This window comes from Alosa pseudoharengus, unplaced genomic scaffold (genome assembly GCF_046254945.1).
Source record: "Alosa pseudoharengus isolate Yale_2024_CS ecotype anadromous, Long Island Sound unplaced genomic scaffold, YU_APseudo_1.1 YU_APseudo_1.1_scf_7, whole genome shotgun sequence".
NCBI lineage: Eukaryota > Metazoa > Chordata > Actinopteri > Clupeiformes > Clupeidae > Alosa > Alosa pseudoharengus.
The window spans coordinates 30,464,066-30,483,023 of record NW_027468859.1 but is presented as its reverse complement, the minus strand read 5'-3'; the positions used below and the strand labels follow the sequence as shown (position 1 = coordinate 30,483,023).

The 18,958-nt window shown below is 41.0% G+C and overlaps 1 pseudogene; it reads left to right on the top strand.

The window, feature by feature from the left end:
- The first annotated feature begins 4,448 nt into the window (after positions 1-4,448).
- On the top strand, positions 4,449-18,415 carry LOC143109278 (sulfotransferase 1C2-like; annotated as a pseudogene).
- Positions 18,416-18,958: the final 543 nt, after the last annotated feature.

Genomic DNA, 18,958 nt, shown 5'->3' with positions numbered 1-18,958 from the left:
TCTGACACAGTGTTGTGTTTTTTTGTTATGTTGCCACTTTTGCGGTCGTGTTGTGGCTAATGTATTACGTTGGTTACTCTGTCTTTGGTGGTCGTGTTGTGACACTTGCTAGTGTTACAAATGGCTTAATGCGGTCGTGTTGTCGCTGAGCCTTCTGGGCCACCGTACTTGTTGAATGTTGACTTGGTGAATCTGCAAACTGTACAATTCCCTTCACTTCTGTCTTGCCACATCCTTGATTAGTTTAAAATTTATATATTGTTAATAAAATCTAACCTGTTCCTGTACCTGTTCCTGTACCTGTTCACATATGGACACATTGTTCTTTATAACATGCATAGCGTTTGCATACTTCTATGTAGGGCTATAACTAATTATTTTCATAGTCAATAAATTTGTTGGTTATTTTGTTAAATATCAGCAAATAGCAGTTTGGAAACGGAGTGCATTACCACCATCTGCTGGACTGAGTTGTAATGGCAAGTGTACGCTTTACTGTATGTACACACCGCCGCCGACTTGAGCTTCCAAAGAGTCAGGAAGTCATTCTTTTTCAATGGAAGCCAGCTTCTCTCAGCTGCCAGAAGCGTCAAATCCGTTGGCGTCGCGTTTTGGGCGTCTTGAGCGACTTGAGCGTCAAGCAGAAAGTTGAAAATCAGTCAACTTTATGGTAATGAGCTATGATGCGGTTCAGCGACCAACGACCAGCAACCAATCGAATAGACGGAAGTATTAAGATAGAACATGATCGAACGTAAAATGCTGTCACGTCAGAGCGGCCAAAGCGTCCAAAGCTTCCCTGGACTTTTTTGACAAGCGTCCTTGACAGGGCGACCAGAGCTTCTTTGGAAGCTCAAGTCGGCGGCGGTGTGTACGTACAGTTAGCCTCGTTCTGGCCGCCAGGTGAATAGACCTCTCCAGAATAAGTCTCGCCTCCGTAACTTCCGTATCCATCCAACTTCCGGTTGTCAAATGTCTATGGGAAATAACATGGCGTTTCGAAAGATCGTACCTGTCAAACTCTGTAGGTGACAAAGTAGAAAAAGCTGGTGGGCCGATTGGCCTACACACTTCTGCCATCTAGTTTCCACTGGATTTTTTGATTGTCGGTGCCGTTTAAGTAGTAAACGATTATTAATGCTAACCGGGAGCTAGTTCCGATTTACGCGGGCGGGGGAGGGCGTTAGATCTTGCTCACAACCCAGTCACAACCTAACGTGATGGTCATTTTCACGTGTGATTCATGCGTGGTTTCAGTGGTCTATAAATGTAAATCGTTTGCAAGGTTCAGCCTCTTTTCAACATGACTTAACTTTGGTTTGACTGTGCGAGTTTGTTGGCTGTTATTGAGATATTTGAAAAAGAAAGAAATTGCCGACCAAGACACTACAGACATGACGAGATGAGATTTTTTTAACAGATAATGATAAGCAGACTAGAAATCAGAGGCTGAATCGTATTGAGTCGATAGCTTTATTTTGCATGACCTTGATCAGAACAGTAACGTTTTCAGAATGTATTAACAACCTATCAAACATGATGATTTCACGCAGGGTTAGTGCCACCTCCGTAGACAGGCTCTGGTGTCACAAACTCCATTTCGGTGAAGACAAACTATGAAACATTGCCGTTGCTATGCAACCTTGACTGGGGGAGTCGCGGCGTCTGAAGCGTGCGTTAGCTTAGTGCTTCTTACTGATATATTTCTACTTTAACGGCACCGAAAATCAAAAAACACAGTGGAAACTAGATGGCAGAAGTGTGTAGGCCAATCGGCCCACCATTTTTTTCTACTTCGCCACCTACAGATGTTTTACCGGTATGATATTTCGAAACGGCATGTTATTTCCCATAGACATTTGACGCCCGGAAGTTGGATGGATACGGAAGTTACGGAGGCGGGACTTATTCCGGAGAGGTCTATAAGGCGAATTGATTTGTTCTTACCTTCATATCTTCAAAGTCGGTGATGCCTAATTTGGGCAAATTACGACAATTTATGTGAATGAGCTTTCTGCCAGTGATGCCATTCTCTATGAAACATGCCTAGAAGAACATACACAAATGTAAGAAAGACTAACACTACAAAACAAAACCCCTTAATTTTACCCCTTATAAATACCTTATTTTTGACCAAAGATTCTAGAGTGCTTTTGACCTTAAAATCATTCTATGATTAAGTAGTTTTTGAGTAGAAAGCCCCCCCCCCCCCTTAATCAAGGAATCCCTGAATTAACACTAACTTTAAAATCAAATTAATTCAGATATACTTAGGCCTAAATTGTCCTTAATTACCCCTTATCACAACACATTATGGAAACATCTGCCTTGACACCTTAAATGTAAGATTAAATGTAAGGTAAAGTTAAGGGCATTTTACAAATTGAGAGCCCCTTATTCAAATTCATTGGTTTGGTGTGTTTTCAGGTCAGGCTAGTTTTCAGGGGTAATTTAAGGCAAATCTAGTAGGCCTACGTCACGTTTCATAGTGTACCTACCACTAAAGTATCCAACAACTTGATTTAGAAATGCTTAGGCAATCTAGGCTAGGTTTTGTGAAATACCTCTTCTATGTAGGCCTATCTCAAACGTCTTCAAAACTTAAGCCATCACGCTTTTCAAGAAGTTACACCAGCATAGGATTAGCAGAGTAGCCTCAGCTATTCGGCTGATAAAAAAGTGTAGGCTACCAGCTAAGTAGCCTAGGCTATACGTGAGTTAAACACAGCGACGATTATTTTCTCCCTAAACACATTAGATGTTTTTAGCTGCATCATACCGTGTAATGTGAATATCCTAGGGACTCTATCCATTTTCCGACGTCTTCACGGTTCCATCGAAGGAACGCCATCTTGATGTGTATCCATGGAAACAGTCAACTCTTTTATTTTACTTTCTGGGTGTAGCCAGACTGCGTAACCCAGCGTTTCTCAAACTGTGGGTCGCGACCCACTACTGGTCGCGGAGACATGCCAGGTGGGGCGCGAACTGAGTTTTTTATTTATTTTTTTATCTGTAGCCTGGGCCAAGGTAGCACCCGATGCGCAATGGACGCACTGTGTTATTCACAGCTAAGTGCTCGTGTCAAGGCAGCTTAGTTAGTCCCGACCTACATGAGATTTAACGTTGTTGTGAGAGTGGTGAATTTCATCAAAACCCGGCCCTTAAAAGCGCGTATATTCTCCGCACTGCGAAGAGATGGTAGCTGACCAAAAGGCTGTACTGTTTCACAGCGAGGTAAGGTGGCTTTCCCGAGGTAAAGTGCTGTCGCGCGTGTTTGAGCTTCGAGTCGCCTCTTCTTGGAGGAAGAGCGCATGTTTGAATCTGCAAGCACGTTCACTAATGAAAATTTCTTGACGAAGCAGGCCTATCTTAGCGATATATTTGATATATCTTAGCGATACATTTGAGTTAAATGTCCAGTTACAAGGCAAAGACAAGCACCTCACCTAGCAAATAAGATTAGGCCTACTGCATTCACCAAAAAAACTTGAGTAGGCCTATGACAGGCGCCTCGATCGCGACATTATTATGCCTTTGAGATTTCTGAGCGAAATCGCTGAAACGTCTGATTGGGAGGCACTCTTGTGATCCCATGTATTAAACAGTAGGCCTACATCACATCCCTGCAAAGTTTATTTCAAAAATATTTCCCAACCAGCAGTGCTCAGTATGACTGGATTATGGATCCATTTAATGCAGCATGTTGGTATTTCATTGAATATATTATACAATGCTGTAAAATGGCCTCTGCTTCCTTATATGTTGCTGGAAAACAGAAATATGTGTGTTATGTATTTATTTATTATTATATCTGCAGCACCAGCTGATTTTAACTCTGTTGAAGAGGATATATTTAGAACTTGTCATTATTTCAATAAACTTGACAATTTTAGGCTTGACCTAGCTACCACTTTCTTAGAGCGATGAGGGACAGGTGGGGCTCGAGAATGCCCCTTGATCAAAGTGGGGAATGAAAGAAAAAGTTTGAGAACCACTGGCGTAGCCCATCATTTTCTACAGTCAATGGTGTATTAGGCTATATCTGAGGGCATGGACAACGTTTTTTGTTCGTTTTTTTATTTATTATTATTATTATTATTATTATTATTGAAAATCCGACTCAACACCATATATCAAAGCTGAGCTCTCCAGGGGCGTTGCGAGCGGGGGGAAAGCATCCCCACTTTCGCTGAAAGACGATAGCCTACTATGGGAGTCAAAGACGTTGAAAGCGCGGGTGTGCACACAGGCCCTTTAGACAATATCTTTAGACTACACTTGACACGCAACTGCATGCTTCACAATCACAAACCTCAATATAGGCCTACAAAAATATAGGCCTAACTCATTAGGCTATGTGCGTGCGTGCGAGTGAGTTTCAGAGTGTGTTTCACTGCGCCATAACATTTTTTACACTTTTCTTTGTGTGCGTGTGCATGGCCGAGATGGAGCAGAAAGTAGAGAAAGCCAACGCCAGATGTGATGGAGAGGAAGATGCCAGCCAGCTTCTGCCGCTGATAAAGGTGCGTGGTGTACCCATCGTGGAGCACTTCGCAAAAAACCTTACCTCTGTGTCGACATTCCGTCCGGACCCGTCCGATCTGCTCATCTGCACCTACCCCAAATCAGGTGACTGTGTTAACACTCAAATGTCAAGCATCCCTTCCTTCTACAGTAAAACTTTAATATCTGTAAAAACTGTATTCTAGACGTGTTACTTAGTGATTGTAGAATTAAATATTTCTCTTTTGGATGTGAGAATTTGTGTGTGGGTGATGGTGTTACAGCAGCAATCATTTAACATGTAGGCTATCACTTATAAACAGAGGTAAAATAACCTAAAAATAAAAATAGAATTCAGGATATTCTTTGCAATTCAATGTAAGCATTGTCTCTCAGAGTGATTCTCCTCTCTGCACAAAGGGGAGTAGGCCTAATTGTAAAGTCAGTGCGCAGGAATGACTTTCTATAACAGTCTATATTACAGCAAAGTTGAAGCAGCCTCCAGGTGAAAAGACTCTGTTGTCTGACTAGTAGGCTAGCTCATGCAGCAGATGTGTGGTTTTGTCCATAATGCTAGCAGTTTTTGCAACATCCTCTTTCAACAAGCTACAGGGGCTCCAGTGTATTTGTGTCGAGGCTACCAGTCTCTTTTGCTAGCTTACACGCAATGATCATTATTCCCCCATGAGCACAAGTTGACGAGTTGTCAAATGAACCTTGCACACCCAGGGCATGTCAATGAAAACACTATAGGCCCTCATTTATTAGCGTGGAAACCAGCGTAGATCTGAGTGTAGAAATCATCTTATGACAGGGCTCACTCACGTGTGATCCATGAAACTTTCGTATCTCTCCAATTCCAGTGCAATAAACATGTGTTGATAAATGTGGCAGCTGGAAACAAGCGTAAACTATCACGCCATATAGGCCTATGCTCATTTTAAAGGCCTCACCCCTAGAATATACAACATGGAGGTGCATTATAGGCCCACGTCCAAAAGAGGAACACTTGTGACCTTGAGATGGCCATGAGAGATGTTGCAAGTCCAGCTGAACCTTGTCAATTTTGACAGCTAGAAAAGTGTCATCAAGAAAGCCGGGAAACTATATAGCGATTTAAGTGCTACAGACTTTATTTTAAAAATGTTTATTTAAGAACGCACTACTAGCAGTTAAATGTTGTCCTCTCTAGAGGACATTTGTAAACTTGACTATCTCCCACACCATGTATAGCCTACTACTGAGCTAACTGCTTTTGTTCTCTACAGAGGACATTTAGGACTTTTAATTCATATGGGAGTGGGGTTTTGGGAACTTCCTCTTTTTTCTTCCTGGAAAATGGCGTCCATCACCATAGATATTAGAAAGCTAGATACCGCATTGGGCTCCAGAATGTACGGAAATAGCGCCGCCATCTTGGTGGGGGCAACAATAAATGGAGGCCAATGGAGAAGACTCTGACTGGAAATCAGACAGGTGTCTCTGATTGCCGGCAAGTGTTGCCATAGACAGTAAACATGTTGCCATCAGCAGTATGGCGGCCGCGTTTACGATGCCACCTAATAGAACTCGACGGACAATGTGGTATCTTGCTTTCTAATATGTCCATCACCACAAGGACATTTTAAAAAAGAAAGAGGAAGTTCCCAAAACCCCACCCCCATACATTTGTTATCAATTAAAAGTCCTGAATGTTCTCTGTAGAGAACAAAAGGATTTAGCTCAATAGAATGCATGGTCTGGGAGATAGTCAAGTTTACAAATAGAGAGGACAAAATTTAACTCTGGTAGTCAGGAGGATAGAAATACATTCATTACAAAATCATACGACACTGCCATTTACCCTTTGAAAATAATAAAAAATTATTTATGACTGTTGCCATGTTTTCCGAAGAGAAAGTAATCGTATCCACATAGCCTATATGGCAATCCTACGTGTAAGTCATCAAATGTGTCATTACGGCTAGTAGGTTACAAATGTGCAGGAAAAGTCTTAAAGCGATGGTTCGGAGTAATTTCACCCTAGGGTCCTTTGCACCATGACCCCGAGCCAAACACCCTCCCAGAACGTGTTTTCCCTTGGTCGAACCCTGGTCGAGTAGCGCTGTCAGAAACTAATGACTTTCTGCAGGTCTAATGTAACCTACTTTTATCTCGTAAATTACCCCACTGGTACCCCTGGTAGCCACCGCTCGCGTTCAAATTGATAAATGCCATGCTTTTCGTGGAAATGATCACACGCCTGTCCTACGCCTGAATTATGTTGTACGGTACACACGTTTCATAAATGAGGATAAATGATAGGACTTCACATTTGACACATGTCTATCACAGCTGATCATGTGGTTGTAGATTGTAGGTTGTAGAAGGTGTAGATTTGAGTTAGGCTACTGTGTGCAAGTAACCCTAACTTTTCAAGTCCTTCAGGAACTACTTGGACTCAGGAGATTGTGGACTCAATCAAAAAGAGCTCCAACACTAGTCAGGATGCCATTCCTGGAAAGCCACACTGGTTCAGTTCCATCAGGTGCAGTACACACCCACACATGTAGCTGCACACACACACACACACTCCCACACACACACAGACATACACACACTCACACATACACACACACACACGTACACAGAGAGACTCACAAACACACACAGACATACACGTACACACACACTCACAGGAAAGGAGAACTGCGACATGAGATCACGTTGGGATCACCATTTGTAAGGAGAGGGCACAATGTACTACTCACGGATGAGAATGGTGTTGGCTGTCCAAGGTTTACATGTGTATGAACAATAGGACAGACTGGTGAAGCAATGGTTATATTATGAGAAACCATGCACAATTAATCTGACTCCATAAAATTAAGAACTCGACTTTGAATAATTACCAAGTAGTTATCAGCTATAACAGAGTATCAGCATGGCATACGAGATGAGAGATGTAATTGGTGGGTGAATTAACAATGTATTAACCAGTAAAACCATAAAGGTAAATGTGACCAATATCACTTAACATGAAGTAAAACTCAGGTAGGTAAACATACTGTAACAAAGGAACAAAAGAAACAAAGTAAGCTTAACCAAACAACAAATTTAAATGTAAACTTAACAAGTTAACAAGTTGGAATGTCAAATACACCAGATAAAACAATCCATCAAACATAAAGTAAAATACAGACCAAACCCAAAAGTAAGGAGAGATAAAAGGAAAGAGAGAAAGATAAGGAAAGAGAGAGAAGGAAAAGAGAGGGAGGGAGGTCAGCGTGACCTCCCCCCAGCCGCAGTAAGAATCAAGAGAAGAGCCAAGAGAAGCCAAGAGCAATCCTGCTTTATCCCAAAGATCATCTGAATGTGCATGATGACCCTATATCCGGCCTGTAGATCATTGGATAGGCTAGTTGGTGAATAGGTGTAGGTGTGAGGCTTGTGAATCTCACACAGTGTAGTTCTTAGTCTACAACTACGCATAGATGGGCCATTCTACCGAATTCGTGCAAATTCAGAGGTTGAAACATTTTGAAAAAAGTGTCTTTTTTCCCCAAAACTTTTCATTCACATGCATTGTATAACATCTAAGGTACACATTTCTAATAATTGGACATTTTAATTTCATATTGTCTTTTTGTACAGTTTTGGAATGTTTTCCTTCTCCCAAAATGTGTCACTACCGAAACACAATAAAAATTAACAAAATAAGAAGTTTTATGATAACCTATCAGGAATTTCTTTACATATACCTTCTAAATATATTTTTTTGAATTTTCTTAAAGCATTTCCATGATTCAACTGATAATAATAATATTTTTTAACACAAAATAAAGGTCATTTATGAGATTAATTGCATTTTAAAAACAATATTTCTTTGTAAAACGCATAAAGTTGATCATACCATTTTCAAATTTAAGGATGTATTACTATAAATATATATTTAACCAAACACCACCCTGTTATCTTGTCAGATGATTAGATATAATCTTTTTTTAACAAAACATCCCATGTTTCGGTTGTGACAGCACATGTTCGGTAGTGACGGTAGTGCTTCGGTAGTGACTACTACATCAGACTGCCAGTATTTTGTGTTGATAAAAATGACAAATAAGTCACAAATGTTGCACATAATGCAGCTAGCACATTTAACAGACATATATATATATTTTTTTTTAAGAAATCTGTTTAATATTTCACTGCTGATGGATAGTTTGGGTGTTATGGGATGCAAGATAGAATGCTTGGGATGCTTGGTTTTATAATCCTTCAAGAAAGATTTATTAAGTGTTCAAAAATGGTCACATTTAAAAGTATTAGTATCTAACATGTTGACAATTTCTCAAAGAACACATAACCTCCAGATCTCATTTAAGTGTTCAATTTGTTACCTTCAGGGCCCTATATTGATAACCTAAGACGCATGATCTGAAGCATATGGTTCAGATGTATGTAGGGAGTGTCTAGTTCACTTTTCCTAGTTTGACAGCGGGTGCATTGTTCAAAAGGATTGTTATAATGTCCCTCGCTCCTTAATTGAAAGGCTACTTCAAAGTAAAAACTACCTAGGGTTTATCGGTTTATCTGTAGGATGCCCATGGACACTACCGTCGAAGTGTAAGGCTATTTTGTTTTGGTTGTTTTTACGCTGGAGTATCCCTTTAAGCATGAATGTTTGTTAGGTATAACGCATAACCCATAACTGCCAACACTCCCGTTTTCCCTAGTTTCTCCCATATTTCAAGGTCATCTCCCGGCGCACACCCGTTTTGTTATTTCTCCCGGGGAAACTCCCAGAATATTGCATGACCATCAAACTTAATTTTAAAATCACGGATGTATTCATTTTTTCTGTTAGTCTGACATTTCCCAGGTTGCCAAATTGGGTATGATATGCACCCTACACATAGCCAACACAATGACTTACTTTCAATTTCAATCCTGTTGTCATAAAACCTGGCAACCCAAAACCCGATTTTTTAAAAGCTAAATGTCGGCAGGTATATACGGAGCCCTAGAGGAGTCATTGCAAGGTATTTTTTGGTATATATCCAGAAAGCGTGGGCTCATTTTACTAAATTGTGCACTTATTTTACTAAATTGTGCTCTCAATTTAGTAAATCGTGCTCACGATTTAGTAAAACGTGCACACGATTTAGTAAAACGTGCACACTATATAGTGGCTCATTTTACTAAATTGTGCTCTCATTTTAATTGTTGTAAATTGAGCGCACAATTTCATAAAACGTGCGCACAATTTACTAAATCGTGCGTGTGCATGTTTTACTAAATCTAAAGCACAATTTAGTAAAACGAGCGCACTATTTAGTAAAACATGCGCACAATTTACTAAATCGTGTGCATGTTTTACTAAATTGTGCGGAAAATTTACTAAATTGAGAGCACAATTTAGTAAAACGTGTGCACGATTTAGTAAAATGAGCGCACATTCTCTCGATACACAAACATATCTTGCAATGACACCTCCTGGGCTCCGTAGGTATGCCATAACCAATCAGAAGAAAAACAATAAGAGTGCCATCTCCCATTCCCTAAAAGCAAGTAGGCCTACTGCATGTACCATGGCACAGTACCACCATCTGGATGAGCAAACACATTTCTTTTTTTACTATTTAAATCAACAATTACCTCTACTAGGTACTCACACAAATGTGAAAGTGTGCAAAACAAAATGTGAAAGTATGTATGGAACTATTGTTGGAATGCTTGAAACCAGGCGACACCGCTTTGCCTCGTCCATAGCCAGCCTAAACTCTGACCCACTCGGTCAGACAGCCAAAGTAGTTAGGCAAATCTGCAGTTCAGTTTTTGTTTTTTAAATGTAAGACAAGGTTCTTTCCCAAATTTCAACAATGAAAACAAAACAAGGGTGGAGGGGTGGTCCACTGTGTAGGAATCCTGGACCATGACCCGGATCAGAAGTGAGGTTTAGGGGGCTTTAGGAGTGTAACGGTAGGTGTGCAGTATGTTGGTAAACCTCCCTGCAGACGCCTATAGAGTAGTGTTGCAGCCTGGGCTTTTGCTTTGCTAATGCTAGCATGCTCCTGATCCGATGTGCTGCTGTTTGCGGGTTTCCAGACGAGTGACAGGTTGAGCTACGTGGTTCAACACAACACAGATTACACAGGCAAACCAGCGTCCCCAGGTGTATGGAGTATATATGTGTCTGTGTACTGTCTATGCTCATGCACTTCGCTTCCTAACACCCCGATAACATTCCAATGAATGTTAAAAAATGCTAAGGACATTCATCTAAGCACACCAGCACAGACTTTGAATTGCGTTGCCAGGGACTTGTTGCTTAGGTTGGTGGTTCTTAAACGTTTTGACTGGCGACCCCCAAAAAACATTGGCCAAGTCTCGAGACCCCCTTCTCTCCAGCCAATGAAATTTGGTTTCCTTTTTGGAAAATGTTGCAAGACTGGCATTGGAGGCAGAGGCAGAAATGGTACGCTATGTCAACATCAAAACCAAGCCTTTGACAATCTGATTTATTGTTTAGATAACTAGCATTCATCCAATGTATAACTGGCAGTCCTGTGGCAAGAAAAGGCTGCATAATGTTCTGTCACTGGTAAGCTTACGCACAGCATCTTTGAAGTTATCGTTGCAAGAGGCGCAGATAGAGATTTGAGTTTGTGTAAACAAAGCATCCACCTTCGGAGGAACATTATGGAAACACTGTGAATTGTAACCATATATCTAGGGCTACTGAATATCCCAGTTTTTAAACATGTTGGTCTGAACACCTTCTGCAAATCATTTCGCAACCCCTCCCATATTTTTGTCAATCCCCCTGGGGGTCCCAAACCCCAGTTCAAGAAACACTGGCTTAGGTCTTACCAGGCTGTTAGACTCCTCTGACAGTGCACCCTCAAAATAACTGAAATAATGCCCATTTAACTTTAGATCACTTTCCTTGGTCAGTGGTGTTATCATTTTTTGTGGCGTCAAAATAGCAATTTGTGATCATATCAATGTCTGACCACCCCTGTTTTTTCATCGATACACCCGTGGGTGTGCAAGGATCACACAGTATGGGTGTCTGGCGGAATAATGATAAAATGCGCTGACCTAAAACTAGGAAAACAATTGCACTGAGTGTAAGATAGGGCCCTCAGTCTTCCTAACTAATGCTTCTGCAAAAATATGCAGTTGAACAATGATTTCTTTCACTTTCCTTTCTTAAATATTGAGTCATCCCTCAATATTTGTCTATATTTTATTTATATAAATGTGCAATTGGAAATATCACTGATTTACCAAAATATAGGACCTAACGGTCCATTTAGTCACTACCGAAACAATCTCGTCACAACCGAAACTTCAATACATGTTTCGGTTGTGACTGTTTCGGTAGTGACGAAAACATATATTTTTGAGCCTATCTCAAAGATGCTAGTCAGCACATGGTTAGATAGCACAGTTCTGAACATTTATACACATAAAACTACATTTTCAAAAAAAAAACAACCAAAACAACTTGATTAATTGAAAAAAATATGTGTTCGGTAGTGACGTTTTTAAATGTTCCAGCCTGATTTTGAGACTTTTGAATGCATTTACTCAAAAATTATTGGACTGATCTACTCACCATGTGGCCATGGGAGAGAGAGGGATTCACACACACTTCCTGGTCCAAATGGAGGGGTGTGGCTAAAATCATTACCATCCTATGGGCTAAATCTTACAGTGTTTCGGTTGTGACATAAAAATGCGGGACAACATTTTTTACATAATAATTTATGATTTTTGAAAAAATTATGCAATAAATATATTTTTTCGATTGCTTTTATCATAGGTATTTAAAAGATCTTTAGAAAAACATCAGTGGAAAAAATTACAAAAATGATTTCATATTTTTTTTCATAAGGTGAAATTTAGGCCTTAGGGTTTGGGACAGCCACCTCTCAATTGAAAGTACCCTAAACATGATGATTTTATATATATTAAGCTTGATGCTACCTCAAATATTGTTTTAGTTCTTAATAGATAATAAAAAGATCTTCATAAATATGTAACATTTTTCTGTATAAATGCTTTTTAAATTACTTTTTAGGGTCTGGGACAGCAATTTGCACGAATTCGGTAGAATCGCCCAGATACATTAGACCAGTGTTTCCCAAACTTTTTTTCTGGCGACCCACTTTTTAAAAATGACAGACCATCGCGACCCATTTCACTTCAAATCTACCCTGCAACCACCAATATTGTTTTAGGCCACAGGTTCTCCAACTTTTCTATGCCTCTCCCAACCATACATTGCTATAGGATCCCTGCTTTGAACACGGTTGTGTTGGATTTTGAGCACCATCAGCGTGAAAAGTTGGAAATTACTACTGAAAAGATACGCTTTAATGCGCATCCGAGAGTAGGGGAAATTCTCGCATGTTGCGCAGTCGTCATTCGTCAGCATAGTAAGCTGTTCATGTATTTCTAAAAAAAAAATGTTGTAGGCTACGTTTGCGTTGCAGACAAATGAGTCCATAACACTGTGGACGTCAATTCCAATGTAAACAGCAAATAACTCAAGTCGTTATATTGTATTGTTGTATTATATTATATTGTATAGTCGTTATATCAGAACAAGAGGCGTTTGCGCAATAGCCGGAAGAATGCGTCTTTACTTTGGAGTTAGCGAGGTAAAAAACGAGAGGAATAGTGTTTAAAATGCCCATTTTAATTGTAGACTAATATAATGCACTGTTGTGCATTTTAAATCAGAAATAAGAATGTGAGGAGGTTGCTATTAACTTTAAAGATTGCATCTGCAATCGAAACTGCATGCAAATTGAATGGCCTTATGTCCGGTCTATGGATGTCTGCTTTAGTTGACAGCACGGTCACTAGATTTTAATCGGTAAAGTTGAGGAGCTGGTATCTATTAATGTTCGTGCAAATAGGCGGATTCATGTCCCTTGCAGTTTGCAACTGCGAGGTACATGGCAGGCGCCCCACAGAACGGTTTCATTTTGAGAGGTAGATATCCATGCTGGCACCCCCTCTGCGATGCGTTCGTCCCCCAGTTTCATGCGCCAGTTTCATGAGCTTTTATGACAAAACCGTGACTGTGGTAGTTAACAATCTACATCCTAATAGAAAACTTAGCTTTCCTGGTATCAAATGACAAATGGTATCAGTTAGGCCTATAACACAACGCAGGCGACCCAAATAAAATCTCCTGCGCGACCCACCCGTGGGTCGCGACCCAGACTTTGGGAAACACTGCATTAGATTATGATGAAGCCATTATCAGGTTGTTGCCCACATTACAAGTATTAATTCAAGACCAAACATGAATGTTATATTCACAACATACATTTACAGAGATTTCTGAAGTGACCGTCAAACCAGTTACTCTGTTGGTTTGAGTTTTCACTGTGTGATAATTAGTTTGGCCTGGCACCCTGTGTAGTGAAGGAAAGTCCTCTGTTTGAGATGGGGGGGGGGGGGGGGGTAGCCATTTGCCTGTTTTGGCCCAAAATTTTGGCCTTACACACACACACACACACACACAGACTCTCTCTCTCACACACACACTCACACCCACACACACACAGACACACACACACAATAATAGCTTACACTCTCTTGCATACATTAACTGTATTATTTTGTTTGAAATTATTATTATTTAAAAAAAAAAAAACACCTCAGTGATTCTGTGTCTAGCAGTATAGTCTTGTTAATTTCCCTCCTTAACCCGTCTCCATCTTCTGCAGGTCTCGACCTTCTGAGGGAGATGGACCCTCCTCGTGTCATCCAAACCCACCTGCCCATCCAGCTAGTGCCCGAGGGATTCTGGGAGAACAGGTGTAAGGTACAGAGCGGGTTCAAATGGTGGAGTGGGCCTCTAGAACAGGTGTAAGGTACAGAGTGGGTTCAACTGGTGGAGTGGGCCTCTAGAACAGGTGTACAGTAAGGTACAGAGCGGGTTCAAATGGTGGAGTGGGCCTCTAGAACAGGTGGAAGGTACAGAGTGGGTTCAACTGGTGGGGTGGGCCTTTAGGACAGGTGTAAGGTACAGAGTGGGTTCAACTGGTGGAGTGGGCCTATAGAACAAGTGTAAGGTACAGAGCGGGTTTGACTTGGGCCACTAGAACAGGTGTAAGGTACAGAGCGGGTTTGACTTGGGCCTCTAGAACAGGTGTAAGGTACAGAGCGGGTTTGACTTGGGCCTCTAGAACAGGTGTAAGGTACAGAGTGGGTTCAACTAGTGGGGTGGGCCTCTAGAACAAGTGTAAAGCACAGAGCGTGTTCAACTGGTGGGGGGGCCTTTAGAACAGGTGTAAGGTATAGAGTGGGTTCAACTGGTGGGGTGGGCCTTTAGAACAGGTGTAAGGTACAGAGTGGGTTCAACTGGTGGAGTAGCCTGGGTTTTCCCATGCTGCCTTACGCGTGCAATTTTATTCACGCTGCTAGGCAGCCTGGATTCCATGGACTTCATTTTCACCTCAACGAAGGAACCAATCACAGAACGGAGGGGGGACAGCAAGACGATGATGATGACACACAGAAGAGGTTATGAGCTACGTACAGACACATTTGATAAACATTCGTAGCGCCCAATAAACGGCTCTGGGCATTCGTAAACCACGTTTCAAATACGAGAAAATGTACATGTAGTTCCCAGACCCCATCTCAATGAGATGAGGTTTGGCGTTAGCCAGGCTACTGGTGGAGTGGGCCTCTATAACAGGTGTAAGGTACAGAGTGGGTTCGACTTGGGTCTCTAGAACAGGTGTAAGGCACAAAGTGGGTTCAACTGGTGAAGTAGGCCTATAGAACAGGTGTACGGTACAGAGTGGGATTAACTGGTGAAGACAGCCTCTTTGTCACTAACATAATAAAGCGCACAATTAACACAAGAGTAGCTAAACAAAATTGTTTAAATAACATGCAGGATTTACTGTAAAGGTCCCTCATACAACCAGAAAGGCATTAAAGGTACAGTCGATAATTCTGATCCAATAGAAATGTTAGATTTAGCTAATTATTATTTCTTATCATTTGCTATTCTTTGTTTGTTTGTAAAAAAAAAACTTGCACTGTAAATGGGAAAGTGGCAGTGAAGTACATTATTCCAGCCAATCAACATGTTGGTGTAGAAGCACAGAAGGGAAGGGTTTGATTTTGATTGGTTTGGGAGCACATTCAAGGATATCAAACTGAATATCTGTAATCCATTGGTTATATAATTTATTGATTTAATGTCATGCTTCTAAGATATATTTGCTGATGTGAGTTTTGTTGATGTGTTTTTTGCGGGGCTTTCTCTTCTCTCAGGTGATGGCTATATGGCACGCAATGCAAAGGACAACCTCGTCAGCTACTACCACTTCAGCCGCATGAGCCTGCATCTGCCTGCGCCAGGGCCGTGGGAAGTTCATGAAGGGAGACCGTGAGTGAGAGTCTCTAAACACGACACTCCTCAAAGCGCCCTATTGGACCTGAGGCCTTCTGTAGCTCCGCCCTCTCCCTCATACCCCAAGCAATAAATGGCACAGTGAGCACTTTACATGTAGCCTGGTCCTACCATACTCTTGTACATTTCATAATGTACAGAGAGTCTGGCCACTTTCCATTGCCAAGCGTTAACTTCCTTGAAGGCGAGTACTCTGTTGAAGTGTAAAACTATTGGATTTGCCCAGAGCCACTCTGGATTTGCCATAACCAATCGCTAACGTTTGGTCGTGACGTATGTCATGCTCATACTAGCACACGACCTCAACGTCATCGTTCTCAGCCACCTCCTGTGTTCACTGATTGAAAGGCTAGCCTAGGCTCCGACATCTGTACACAAAATCAATTGCTACCAACAAGGGTTGGCGATCACTCAAAGGCAAAACAAAGTGTTCCAACCAATAACCGACGAGATGCACGTTTAGGAGAGTTTCAATTGCATGGGAGGGAGGGGGAGGGAGTAGCGAGCTAGCTCTCTGCAGATACATGCACATTCGTTCTCTCCCCCATGTGTATATTCACTCCAAGTTGGCATACCATAACTTTCCAACTCTGACTGTAGGCTATTTATATTTTTTTTTATATAAAATAACCAAATGCATTTGTTCAACTTTATGAAGCAGAATTACACACTAAGCTACTTGGAACACACACATATTGTTTGCGCACGCAGCAATTACAGAACTTCTACTTGTTACTGGTTACCAGCAAACAATGTTAAGCTAATTCACTAACTCAAGACTTCTAGGCCATCATGGATATAGAAGGGATGGAGGCAGCAAAGCTAGAGGAGTTATTTCAGATGGGCAAGAACCAGGTAAATTGGTATGCTTGTCAAAACAATAGCATTAGAGGAGCTGGATTATAATGCCAAATGAAGCACAATTATGCTTTACTGATGGTAAAGCACACACACGCTGTTTAAAGTCCTACACAATGGTGAACTAAAAGTAAACCAAAGGTAAATTTAGTCTTTTTAGGGCTGTATAAAGTTGACCAAATTCATATAGGCTGTTAGGCGTGTATAAAGTACTTTGTAGGCTACATTATTACCAATTCTTGCAATTGGGAAATGGATGAATATTAATACTGCATCAGAATTGACATCAACCATAGCAACAGAGCCTTTCACTTATTTTGCGAGCTGTCATTTTTCCTTACTATAAGTTAGTATCAGGAGATTTTTGAATAGCTTGTAAAAGAAAACTTTCAGTTAAAAACTTTAAGTGTGACTTGGAGTACTCAGTAATATGAAAAGCTTTGTGAGTATGGGCCCATGGAGGAAATAGGCCACACATAGGCCTACCCACAAGGGCAAAATTAGAAGAAAGCAGAGCAAACATCGGGACTTATTTTCCTATACAAACGCATAGATTGTTGACTCTATGGCTACCTTTTCTCTCCTGGTAACCTTTTCTCCCCGTGCTTCTAGTGAGTTATGGTTCCTGGTATGACCATGTGAAAGGCTACTGGAAGGAGATAACGAAGATATGAAAAAAGTATGAGACACCAAAGCTCAATTCATGAGGATTGTGTGTACTGTTGGTATTAGAGTATACAAGAAACACACACTCGCAAACCAACCAATATTCTCACTTTGCCCAGAATCCTCAGCAGGAAATCACACACATCATGCAGTACCTGGACCTATCGCTCTCTGATGACATCATAGATCGCATAGTGCAGCTGACATCCTTCAAGGTCATGAAGGACAACCCCATGACCAACTACTCAGCCGTACCTGGCTGGTACAATCAGTCCATCTCTCCCTTCATGAGAAAAGGTCACTGTCCACCTGGAACCACTGTCCAATCAGGACTTATATTAAACACCTTTGAGATCAAACTGTTGAATCTTGTACTGCAGAACACTAGAGCAGAGAGAGAGAGAGATTTTCATTTGCCATTTGTACACGCACGGACAGTACTGTACATAGGAATTTTTGTGCAAAGCTCAAAAGATCAACATTTAGAGAAGAGATAAAAGTGAATAATACATAGAGAATAAATATAATCATATGAGAGAAATGTCCATTTAACATTTGAGAGTATTGCATATGTTGGTTCAGGTGACATTGCCTGCTGTTGTCTTTGGCTCTTTGTCTCACTGTGGCTGGATAAAAACGATTAAAAAGGCATGCTCGACATAGCCTTTAGGAATCCTTCATAGAAATGTATGGAGTTAGTTTGTAACGCCAATATGACAGTTGTCTACACATATGATATAATCTACACACAGTGATATAATCTCTGACTCAAATGGACTTTAACATGCTGAACAAATTAGTATTCTATTTCCAAAGTAACAACTCTGTTTTGTTGCAGGGGAAGTTGGAGACTGGACCAACCATTTTACTCCAGAGCAGGTCAAGATGATTGATGAGGACTATGCGAGGCAAATGGAGGGGGTGGACATCCCCTTCAGGTCAAACCTCTAAGGCAGCGTTTCCCTAAACTGTCGCCACACACTATCTGCTATAGGAGAAAATGTTATGACACCACCATGATATTAAACATATAACATAAGTTACAAAATAACATGTTTACCTATTGTTAGTCTGTCGCGCACTGTTTTAATTCTCAAAATGTTTGATGAAGACTACACCAAGCAGATGGAGGCGGTGGACATCTCCTACAGTGTGACATCTAAGGGGCCATCTCCGTCACGCTCCTCCCTTCTCTCTCTCTTTTCGACTCTCCTTTAGTGCCCTTTTCCTTTCAGATGACCAGACCATGGGCACCAGCATGCCTGCCAAGCTAAGAGCCAAAGTGTGCGTTTTTTTAGATACTGCACAGACAGAAATGGATGTAGCCCCTTTTTTCATTTACCCTAACATTTACATTCATTCATTTGGCAGACACTTTTATCCAAAGTGATTTACAGCAAGAAAATAACATTCATCCTAAAGTTTAAATGTCTGGAAAAGTAAAGTATATATTGAAGTCTTTAAGTATGAAGTTTAATAACCTAATTGTAATTA